Here is a 12,048-nt window from a genome sequence, read left to right as displayed (position 1 = left end):
GTGTTGTTTGTGATCGTAACTTTTGATTTTCCTGTGTATTTTAAAAGATAATTCCGAGTTGCTGTGGAGTCACGGTGGGAAAATCTATGGAAATCAACTGCGAAAACCTTGAGGGATAGGACATTGGCGTGGCATCAGCAATTATGCACGTTCAGCGATGCTTACTGCATAACTTATTTTGTACTTTGTTTGTTGGTTATTAGACAACTCTGTATTCTATATTTACGTACGGAGTATGCATTTCAAATGTATACAGTTCATTGTAACCTATTTGTGACTCAGAATATGAGTCATATGAGGCATATGTACTCAGAATATGATTTCTGGTACATTGTCACACTTTGTTTAACTTATGTGACGTCTCATTCGTTCGATCAATTTTCCGTTCTGTGTTCTGTCTTGGTCCTCTTTGTTTTCTCTTCACATTTCGCGATCAGTGGGGTTCACTTTTGATGTCTGTGGGATAATCAGCTGTTCGGTAGCTGCTTTTTCCAAGCTCACATCATTTAACAAGCGCCAACAGTCACAATGTTAGGGTGCCGTGATCAATCAATACGCTATGTAATCATGTAATGCTATCGCACTTCTCACTCTGTAAGACGGTATCTTCTTTCGCTTTACCTTCCGCATCACGTGAGGTACTCGCTGAGCATTAAGCTCCCAACCCTTCTCACGACGATTGTCTTCAGGCCTAATCGTTTTTATTGTGTGGCCATCATTCAGTTCTATAGTGAAACCCCATATACATATAAAAAAGAATAAAAACATTTAATAGTTGTCATCGGGGCTGCATTGCTGCTTTTATGCCAGGACGCTTGATGTCCTCGCTGCAGTCAGCACTGAATGACCTTCTGGGTCATTCTAACTGAAAGGAAATGAAGGCAGACCCCTACTTACACAGGCACAATACAGGATCATCTGTGAGGGAGTCCAATACTAAAGAAATCGATGCTTGACCATATCTTAGCCGCTAGGCAAGATATTGTGCAAATCAACAATCGCGGAGAGCCGATCTATTTCTGTTAAAGCTGATTCATCACTCAGCATGAAAAGACAATGCCGGCACCAAGCCAGAAAACACGTCGAAAGTACGTTACTCTGGCAGGTAGGGTTATCAAAATGTTTGCTGAACGTGCCGGAAGTTTTCACCGCCCACAAAAAAAAAGAAAAAAAAAAAGCCATGTTCTGGGCATCGCTCTGAACAAGAATGAAGCGGTCGTGTGCCGGTTGAAATTGCAATTGCTTTCCTGCGACTCTGAAATTGCTTTTTCTTTTTTTTTTATTCGTCTAGTAGCCTTTTAGGAAGGAAGTGAAGTGCATGTCAACCGAAAAGGAATGACAGCTGGAAGCTTGCCACGGTTGTCTCAAGTGTTTCCGACACCCCTTGTCGCGTCATGTGCAATCGCCAAGCAAGATATTTCTTCGAGCTTACGGCAAAAAGTATCAGCGCACAATTGCACGCAGCGATATGGGAACCGATGGACACCTACACGGAACTTGTGGTGTAAGCGTTTCCAGTTTTAGTGCAGTAGCTAGTGCGGCTGTGTACGCAGAAATAGTCGGCATATGTCCAATTACGCGCTTCTCGCGGGGCGTGCCTTATGAAAGCTGCTTTTATTTTGGTGGTGCAAAGTATTATCCTTTTTTTTTTATGGTGTACATCGATATTCTCCAAGCTATTCCCCTTTCTTTTAAATAATAAAAAAATTATCCGACGATTACGATACTCCCTAATGCGAAATTTGAGCGCAGCTCTATACGTGTTTCCATTTCGCGATATTTTGAAGCAAAGAATTTGAGAGAGACATGTAGCAGGGTCGGTAATGGTCGAAAATCTGATCTGCGGATCAAGCGAGCCGGCGTTTATACATGACTCGTCAAAGGTTCCAGTGTGATCGCTGGTGCCGCATGGCTTCCAGAAAGTACTATACAATTCGCATAGCGCATACAATCAGATTAAGAAACAATCTCACACAATAACAACCAAAACAAGCGCGAACGAGACCGACCCAACAGAACCAAACAGGCGCGGGCGAGAGCTTTGGCGCGAGCAGACGATAGTACGAAACGAGCGGATCGGCTGAGACCAGACACGAGTGCGCATCGAGCCGTAAGGAGGGTCCGCATGACACCAGCATCGCGCGCGCACGTCACTGAAGGGGCCGCTCTCATTGGTCTCCGCCATTCGCGGCTCGCGTCCTTCGTCTCCCACTCCAGCGAAGGGGGGTGGAGCTGGTTACGAGGCCGACAACGCCGACGACGACGCGAAACCCAGGAACGGACGCCAAAGAGCTGCGCTCTAAAATGACAGTGAAACAGCCGTAGAAAGACGTCTACCAACCTCTCCAAAGACAGCACGTGATAAATTATCCTACAGGATACTACTACTACTTCTGCTTCTACTACTACTACTACTACTACTACTACTACTACTACTACTACTACTACAACCGGTGATGATAATGCTACAGGCGGGGTTATCTTGCCAGAATTGGCCGGAAATCGCACCTCCTGAGCTTATTTACCACAGTTGACTCGACCGCTGCTCAATCACTTCACGCCATCGGGCGCGGTAGCTTAGTGACTACGGCGTTGCGCCGCTGAGCTCGAGGTCGCGGGCTCGATTCCGGCCTCGGCAACCGCATTTCGATAGGGTCGGAATGTGAGAAACACTCGCGTCCTTAAATTTAGGCGCACGTTAAAGAACCCCAGGTGGGAGAAATTAATCCGGACTCTCCCATTGCGGCGTGCCTCATAATTAAATCGTGGTTTTAGCGCGGAAAATCGCCGCAATCTTTAGAAAATCACATCAGACCTCGACTTTCCTGCGGAACTTCCTTCTCTTTTGTGCTTTGTTCACTTCACTGCTTGAACGAAGCTGCACCGGGAGCCCATTTTTTCGAAGCGAACGCACGCAACGTCACAAGCGGTTCGCGATATACTGCTCCCAAAACGACGGCCGTATAGACGGTGCCGTGGAAACGGGCCGTCGATAATAGTGCGGACGAGGCCGGCCGTGCCGCTGTGTCGCGCATAGAGACACTGCCACGAAGCTGTCCTCCTTGCCAACCGTCGGACTCTCTCCTTCTTTTCTTCTCCCCTGGACCTCGCAACGCGAGCGCGATCAGAGCACTTCCGCGAGTGTGATCGTATACGGCATGGTTCCTCGCGGTTAATCTTCGGAGTGCAGCGTGCGGACGAGCCGCGCTCTGTGCTCCGGTGTCCCAGATTGCGCCTTCTCCGCGTCGGCCAGGCCGCGCCGGAGCTGCACAAGACGCCGGTGGTAATCGGCTTTACATAGCCCCTAAACATTGAGGCCGAGCGCGTGGAGAGGCCTCCCGTAAAAGGGCTCCGGAAATCACGCACGCGCGCTGTGAGCGACGATTCCCGCTGGGCGCCCGGCCGAACCTGCGCGTCACTCAAAAAGAGAAACAACGGAACGTGTTTTTCATTTTATTCGAATGAAAGCAACGAGAGGACGCTTAGCTACCAGACAACGGTGACTGCTACTCATTTTCGCCTAATGGCGGTGAACAGATGCTAATGACCTAGTAGGACGTGGAAATCAAATTCTGCACAAACTAAATGCTTGGTCTCTCGAAAACTAACTATTAATGAACTCTTCTAAAAGAAAGCTTTTTTTGTTCCGCCCAAAATCCGTACCATGTAACCTCGGTGACGTTCTACACTTAAATCACTTTGTCATTGAAACCTCTCCTTGTACCTAAATCCCTGGGAGTAATCTTTAACGAATTTATGCTTTGCGACCACCACACTGACTATCTACGCACTAAACTTTCGAAAGCTTTAGGCATGCTACGCAAGTGTATGCATTTTCTTCCAGTCTTCCAGAGTCGTTTATTATACACGGCCTTGTTTGAATCGCATTTGCGTTACTGTCATCTTGTATGGGGAAATAAGAAAGAAAGAAAGCTGTGTATAAGCTTATTATAATGCAGAAAAATGATGTACGAGCGATTGCCAAGCAGTTATATGATGCACACACACCTCCGTTGTTTACTAAACTCAAAATATTAAAATTAGACGAGTTATTTGAATTTAAGCTTGTGCCTGTCTTTAAATGCGAAATACGTAACAATACACACAATCTGAGAACACTTTGAAATGTGCAATATAACGCTTCTTTACACTCCTTGAGGCGCACAAAAATTTGGCATAAACCAAGATCTCGCACCAACTATGGGTTTCAGATGCTGTAGTTTAGCGTGCCACACGCTTTAAATAATTTCCATGTGACGTTAGAGAATTTGAGTGTACTTTCGAAAAATGACTTGTATGCGCTTTTTGTATATTGCTTGCTATCACTTAGTGTTGTAGTTCATTGGTTTATATAACACAGTAGTTTCCATCGTATATGCGACCCGCCGTGGTTGCTCAGTGGCTATGGTGTTGGGCTGCTGAGCACGAGGTCGCGGGATCGAATCCCGGCCACGGCGGCCGCATTCCGATGGGGGCGAAATGCGAAAACGCCCGTGTACTTAGATTTAGGTGCACGTTGAAGAACCCCAGGTGGTCGAATTTTCCAGAGTCCTCCACTACGGCGTGCCTCATAATCAGGAAGTGGTTTTGGCACGTTAAATCCCATAATTTCATTTCATCCTATATGTGCTATTTAACAAACATTGCTGCTGTTACTTTTTGTTAGCATGTGTTGTTTACTGCTGCTAAAGTGTCCGCTATTCTTTAACAAACAAGTATCGAAACTCTAACAGTATCTGTGTACTTGCATTACTTACTTCCGTTAATGTGTCCGGTGCTGGGAAGTGGGGCCAGTCAAGCTACATGTGTGTAACTTTTTTCTACTTTCCCAACCACATTTCATGTGCAATTTTCTTGTGTACTTTGTGTGTGGTAAAATAAAATCAATCAAATCAAAATTAAATCGAATAGATTGGAAATATCGTACGGTTAGATGAAACGGCACAAGTTTGGAAGGCCAAGGTCGAAGATAGCTAAGAAGTCCTAACGACGTACCGGTGCAGTCCAAGCTACACAGGGTCATGCAAATATATGCGGAATAAATACTGCACTATCTGGAGTGAGGTCGACCAGTTGAGATAAAGAGTGATTATTGAATGAATGAATGAATGAATGAATGAATGAATGAATGAATGAATGAATGAATGAATGAATGAATGAATGATAATTAGTGAGTGCACAAGTGAATCAACAAATAAACGAACCTTCCGCGTTCTTGCAAATAAAATCTGCCATAACGCATATGCGCATAAATGCTCCATAATATTCAGCACAAATTACCGAACTATTCGCATATTGATCTAAGAGAATATTGGTAAGAACAGACACAGTCGTATACTTTGTCGAAAAAAAAAAGGTAATGACAAGGCGAACATCTTCAGCAGCCACCACGTGGTCTTTTTTCCCTCCTTTTCTTCTTTTTTTTTGTGAGAGCAACACAGTGGCAAGCTAGCGTCTGGCGGTGAGACATTGATGAAGAGAGAAAACTCACTCAGTTTATATTCTAGCTAGGAATATAAGTTACGGCTCCACCATTATTGAATTGGATTCTGGGAGTTTACGTGCTAAAACCACAATTTGATTATGAGGCAAGCCTTGGTTGGGGGCTCCGGATTGATTGTGACCACCTGGAGACCTTTAACTTGCCCCCAATGCGCGGGACGCGGGTGTTCCTGCAGTCGCGCCCATCGAAACGCGGCCGCGGCCGGGATTTGATCCTGCGACCTCCTGTTCAGCAGCGCAACGCCATAGCCCGCTAAGCCATCATGGTGGATCCCACCATTATTCCTCCTCGACACTATTGCTGGTTTGCAAGTACACAAATATTTTTGTATAGAGGGCCAGCGAAGACTTGTAACCGTTAACGTTACCGAGCATCTTAGGTCCAATGCCCGGCCCTTCAAAACAGCGACGGGTTTTGGATTTATTGTTCAAATACCTGACAGAAATTGGTCAAATAGGAAAGCTTTAAAAATTGCATCCTTCCTTTACAAAAGCCTAAATTTACCCGCCATGTCACCTGTAAAAATTAGTATCAGGTCCACTCGGACATTTCATTATTATTTTTATCCTTTTTTTTCTCCCACTCTTTTCTGGAATCTTTTAATCCCATTCCCCATCCCCTATACAGAGAAGCATGCCAGCGGTTTATAGGCGCCGGCAAAATTCTCTGTTTTTCTAATAAAGAGCCCTCTCTCTCTCTCGTGGATGCTAGCGCATGTGCAGCTATAAATGCGGATGTGTGTCACATTGCTACACTGGCATTTGATAGAAATCAATATGCTCCTGTTCCTAGAGGGCCCGTCGAGATATGGGCGCATGCATTGTGGTTTAGTCCCAATGCTAGTATAGATGCTTAAATGTACAGCCGGCCACAAAAGTTCGCGCAAAGAAGCTCAACTCCCGGAAAGGTTACGCACATCGCTTTGAATTCAACGTTCTAGTAGGTAGAAGGTTTCTTTAAAATAAATTTTAAGCGCCATGTCTCATCACAGAGGAAATTCACCTTTTGAGTCGAACAAATGTCCCTTAGGCTGACCGTATACATCGTTGTCGGGACAATTTGCTGCGCATCCGATTTGCTATCCACGAGTGCGTGAATTTGCTTTGTTTCGACCGTTATTACTCGTATATAAACAAGTTATAAGCTTGGGGGAAGAGCGAGAAAACGTTGAGGGGGATCCTCTTGTGCGCGGTCCTTATTTTAGTTCGCAGGCCTATTTTACGTTCTCCGTTCTCCGTACATTTCCAGTCACACGCACGCGTTCGTCCCGCCCGCACCCGACACTAGCGGAGTGCCAAGGTTCCTGCCGAAGAATAGGACTGCGGTGCTCGTGACTCGCGACAGTCGAACGATCTCTGCCGGCAGGTTTTCAACACGGATCGATACAATGCATGCGTGCGCGTGACGCGAGAAACCAAAGAAATGTGGTGGACCCGTAACCGAGAGCTCTACGTCTGCGCAATGCAGTTTTTTTTAAATATGTATCTTGTATCCTCATCTATATTTTTTTATGGGCTACGCAGTGTGTATATGCACGCCATCGACCCATGACACCGCTCTGCACGCGCGCGTTTCTGCAACATTGCTTGCCGCCTCTATGAAAATAGGCCACCTACTTCTTGACACCGAATCTGTCTCTTTGTAATCCCAACAGGACGCCTTTCAGTTGCGGACTAACGCTTCTTGGTGCACGTCAGAGGATTCCACTGAACGCTAGCGTGTTCCCAGTGAACTCCTTATTAGAACTTTGCGGTCACTGCAAATTCCAGCTTACGCTTCGTATTTACGCAAAATCCGTCATCAGCCTAGGAGACGTTGAACGAGTGCTACCGCTTTCCGCACAACCCATGAGAAACGGATCTATACCAAGCCGTGGACGGCGATGTATAATATTTCTTATGAGGCGCTGCCTGAACCAGCAAACTGACTACTCGTACCCCCACGGAGACCGAAATTGCGATGAAAGCTAAGGCTCTTGTTAATGGCATCAAGCTAATAGCAAAGCGCTGCTTTATTGTTCTTCGCTGGCACTTGGTGTTTAAAGCAAATACCAAACTTTCATACTTTATTTTTCACTGTGTCTCGCTGCGTTGTCACCTCTACTTTCCCCACTGCGCGTGTTGCACGTTCACCTTGCCTGCATGCGCGCACAAAAGCTCCAGCGCTGAGCTTCACGGAGACACGGAGACGGGGAAGCGTGTCAAGTGTTGCGGATGTGTCTCAACTTCGTCGGCACCGGATACTGCGCGCGTCTGACTGGTTTCACTCGGTTCGCTCCTTTTGCGGCAGCGAGTAATGACTCCTTGCAAAATCGCAGTCCCGGTGCTCTCGTTTTAGGAGACCCGAACGGGCGACCGTTGTGTGAGCCGATGAGAGGCGTTGCGGTTTGCCTTGGCCGCCATCAGACTTCCCGTCACCGGCGGAGCCTCCCGCCATCGGGCGCTGCTCGGCTGCACATTCGAGATCACCGCATAAGAGAATGAGAGAGAATAGAGCGAGCGTTTTATTGAAGCACACTCTGATTTTTTATTCCTTTCTGACCATCGTTATTGAACCCGACGTTTGGGACTGTGATGTAGTCGCCCACACCGCGGTATGGCTCATAAAGGACTTCTACCTGTCGTTAAATAACCCTACCCAATGACATCCTCCTGGGTGTGATGAGCATACTCGAATTAGGACTGCAGAGGCGCTTTGTCATTCAGTATTTTTATAGTATTTGACAGGTGCAGTGTTCAGTAACTGAAGTGCGATACTCGGACCGCATGGCGGCGGCCTGCGCTTCTTGTGCGACCGGTTAGCCCTACGAAATTGCTGGGGGTCTAAATGCAGTCTAAATGCACCGCAAAGGCCCTCGCTTTTATGTGAGGCAATATTACAACAGCGTAGGGTCCCTAGCGTCCAGCGCAAAGAGTGTCGGCTGCCGCGCATTCCTAGTATCACGTTTCAATCGCTGGGCACTGCACATACATACATACGAGGAAAACGTAGTTTAGTAGGCAAGCAGATGCATCGGCTCAATGCAGCAAAACTTGAAGCAGTCTCAAAGGCAGTCGTTCAAGTGAATAATATCAAAATATACTCCGGACGAGGGTCGGTTCCTTTGTCTCCTATGTGACGTGCCCGACACATACCATAGCCGGAGCATTAGGTGGGCCTTCTTCATCGTTTGTGGCCGGCCTGTCGTTGCGGTTCAGTAGTCTCTGCTTCCAGAAACACTGTCCCGGAGGCGCTGGCTGTGTTCTAACCTTCTGCGGTAGGAAGCTTGCCGACACCAGTCAACTTTCCTTGTGGCGGCGCGTGAAGACGCGGTGTTCCACCCGACACACTTCTCGACATCATCGACACCGGGGACTAGCCTCTTCCCTATCACCGGCCGGTAGGGTCAGTGTGGGGCAACCGCTATTATCATGGTGCTCCAGGGCACGCGCCCGTGGTGCGTGACCGGGCCTACCCGATGAGGGAATAGACACGACAGTGTAAAGGTGCTGCAGTCCGTTTGTCAGCATGGTGCCTATCTCTGGGAGCCTCAGCTCCCAATCCTGACTCAGAAGTCACTGTCCTGAGCTCACAAATTAGCACTCGGATCTTCTACCAAGATGGAGTTCCGTTTATTTGGTTAGATGACGAACTTAGGAACGCCGTTAAACCTATTCGTGCGGCGGAAACGAAAGACCGCTTTCTCCTGCGCACGCGAACCTCAGCAGGAAGGCTTAGCGTTACGATGAAGCTCACCGGACGTTCACAAGGGTGGATGCTTGGGATAGTTGGCATTCCATGACAAAGCCTTGACATTAACGCAACTCGGGAGTGAAAGAAGCAATGAAAAAAAAAGAAGAAACACGAGACAGGCTCTCCTTTCTACTGTCTATTCTTGTTTCTTCCTTTCTTCCTTTACTTATTCTGAGTTCCGCTAATGTCAAGCATGTGGTCTTCGGACGTCGTCCTAACAGTACGCAGGGGCAACACGGTGCGATAAAGCACGCGACGCTGTTGTTGATGCGTAGCAGAAACAGCGCCCTCGCAGCTACCAGGCATTTCAGACTGTGGTGAGGAGCGCCGCCAGCGGTGTTGCATGCTTTTTTAAATGTTTAAGAAAGATGCGTGCAAGGAAGGAGGCGCACAATACGTGTGGCTACAAAAGCGACGAAGCCAAGTGTGGGCTTCGTCATTTGCATGCAGTGGTCTGAGTAAGCGGCGGTCTGACGTTTTCACGCAGTGGTTTTAGCGGGAGGGACGGTAAATATCAATCTACAAACGGTTTTCCTTCGGTCTAATCTCGTGCACCGTCGAGGAGCGACGGCTGCAACTCCGCTGGCGGTGCTGCTCCCAGCCCCAGCGTTAGGATGCCTCGATAGTGCCTCCTGCCAGCGTTTCCAGACGCCTGGTTGTTGCCAAGGAGCTGTTTCCTCTGCGCAGCAGCGGTTGCCTCGCGTGATGCGTCAAGCCAACATGCATTCCCCACGTATTGTTAGAACGATGTCTAAGATGCTTGAGTGCATTGCTAAAATTTGATATAAATTTTCAATGCGTGCGAGACGGTTTTGTCTTTTTTGTGACCAAACGCACTGCGCTACCCCTATTTCCGTCGTATCTATTCCTTTCCCTGCATCCACTGCTACACTTCTCCTCTTTCTACTCATTTTCCTCATCTTTTCCCTTCATCTGGTTGGCTTCAGAATGACGTCAATGCATCTTCTCAACTTTTGACGCCAGGCTTTTTATTGCTTCGGTTATTCGTGCGAGACGACAAAATTTTGCCTGAGCGGTAGTTAAAGGAATGCGATGGCATTCTTTTTAAATTTTTAGTTACCTTATTTGCGAAATTCTGCAGGCGACTTACGCGTGACCTAGCAGGAGTGGGATTAATCAAGAAAAAAAAAGATCACTCAGAAAAAAAAGAGTACAGAAAAGATTCAATACATAACGCCAACATAAAACTACTAAGGAGCACTCAAGGAAACTTTTGAAAGTACGATGCGCGTTAGAAAAAGACTATTTCACAATAAAATTCTCTGTTTTGGCCGAAGGGCGAAGCACTGACTGCGATGGCAAGATTTATTGCCGCGCTTAGACTTCTCGTACTTGACATACGCGGGTGCTTCAAATTTTCTGACACCCTTAAATGATTTAACACGCCTCGTATGGGCCTCTAATGGCATCGCACAGGCGCATCTAGGCTGCCCATACAAAGTCGTGCCAATAAAATTACATCACTTTCAGGTTTGAGCAGCGATATTGTTTCGCACTTTTAATATTTATCAGTCTGAGAAGATTTAAGATAAAAGGCATGCGCTGTGAATGTTATGTTTCCTGACATTTGTTTGTGGGCGGCCATTATCCTAATTCTGATGAATAATTTAGTCAAGAACGTAAAGCCTGCTATCAGTAACATTGCAGGGATTGAATAGTGTAGTAACCCGCACATACGGCGCGAATAAGCACATAGGATACATATGCTTATTCGGAGCCTTATGGCAATGCCGATGGCGAAGACGACGAGAAACATTCGCCTCGAGGGTCCGAATAGTTGCTATCGCAATAATACCGCAATATTATGGCCAGCAATGACCCTAATGGAATGCATCATGTAACCGCACATAAACAAGGGACAAAGAAGGAACACACAGGACAGGCGCGGAGCGCGGAGTTCCGCGCCTGTTTTGTGTGTTCCTTCTTTGTCCTTTGTTTTTGTGCGATTACATGATGCATTCCAATAACGACCACCAACTAGGCCGCTGATCCCTGTTAAAAATGACCCTATTGGCAGGCACTATGTAACAATATTTTTTTTTAGATAGATGCAAGTACACTTTGTGTCAAGAATATAGCAGGCGGTAAATTATTCCAATATGCTATTGCTCTGGCAAGAAATGCGTACTTGTAATTATTCGTTCATGCGAATATAGTTATTCAATAGTGAGGATAGTGACGCCGAGTAGTTCTAGCTTACAACGGATAATACGCGGAATCAAGCCGAAGATCATGACGCCATAGCGGGCACATTACCAGGGGATAAGTGGAGAGATACATGCAGGGACATCGTTTCGCACCAATTTTCTACATGCCACCACAGAGTTGGTAAAAAATTGCAGGACGCTTAAGCTTCGCCTTCAAGAGTGGGACGCGACAGCGTTCCCGTCGACCCGCCAAGGGGTATAAGAGAATGCGCTACGGCACAGCGATCCCTTACGATGCGCCCCGCATCGGACTTAGCGCCCACCTATCACGCGGTGAGCGTCGAGCAACGCAGCGTTCGGCGCGGCAACGAAACGTGCGCCTGAGCGAACGGAACGAACCAAAGAACTCGGTGTCTCGGAGGGGAAACGATCAACGCCAGCCAAACGTCGCGATCGGCACGGGCAGAGAGATAGATAGTAATCTAAAGAAAGGACCGGGAGCACGGCGAAGCGTCGTCAGGGGAGAGGGAGTTCCGCGACGCGCCTGGCAGCGGTCCCAATGCGCGCGCGGCGCGCCTCCTGTCGGGGCAGCGCCGTACATTGAGAGGAGGGGGTCTTCTGTGTTTGCCGCAAGATGGCTCTGCG

The sequence above is a fragment of the Dermacentor albipictus genome, chromosome 3 (assembly GCF_038994185.2).
Source record: "Dermacentor albipictus isolate Rhodes 1998 colony chromosome 3, USDA_Dalb.pri_finalv2, whole genome shotgun sequence".
In the NCBI taxonomy this organism is placed as follows: Eukaryota; Metazoa; Arthropoda; class Arachnida; order Ixodida; family Ixodidae; genus Dermacentor; species Dermacentor albipictus.
This window is presented reverse-complemented; position numbering follows the sequence as displayed.